The following is a 581-nucleotide window of genomic DNA, read 5'->3' as shown; positions in this document are numbered from 1 at the left end:
TTTGTTAATAATTCTGCCAGGTTATTCTCTGATGATATCTTGGTAAACATAATGTCTCGCTGCGCACTTAAATCCTTAATTAATTTCATACTTCCTCTCTATGTGATTGCTTAGCCTTATCAGATTGTGATTCTCTTGAGTTAGACACATGACTAGAGTAACCATAATAAAATATAATACCCATAGGCATACTCGGAATCACGGTCAAAGCTATTAGGAATATACTGAGATGCCTTAGTAGTTTCCAATGAAACCACACTTGTAATTTTCATGATAGAGCCTATGATTTGATCACACTCCTTCATGTCTCAGTATTCAACTCCTAAAGTGAACACATAGTCAGAGGATGACTCGATCACCGATCAATAATAAAATCGAATCAATGTAACCTAAAGGACATGACATGGATGTCTGGTAAACTAGAGCATATCGTTTAGTCTTCTTCAAGTACTATAGTATATTCTTTACCCTATCCAATGTCCTTGGCCATGGTTAATATGATATCAAGCTTCTATGCCAATGGCAAAGCTAATATTTAACTTAATACACATCATAGCATACATGAGACTTCCAATTACGGA

The sequence above is a fragment of the Salvia hispanica genome, chromosome 1 (assembly GCF_023119035.1).
Source record: "Salvia hispanica cultivar TCC Black 2014 chromosome 1, UniMelb_Shisp_WGS_1.0, whole genome shotgun sequence".
NCBI classification, from domain to species: Eukaryota; Viridiplantae; Streptophyta; class Magnoliopsida; order Lamiales; family Lamiaceae; genus Salvia; species Salvia hispanica.
The sequence above is the reverse complement of the archived record's forward strand: the minus strand, read 5'-3'. Positions refer to the sequence as shown.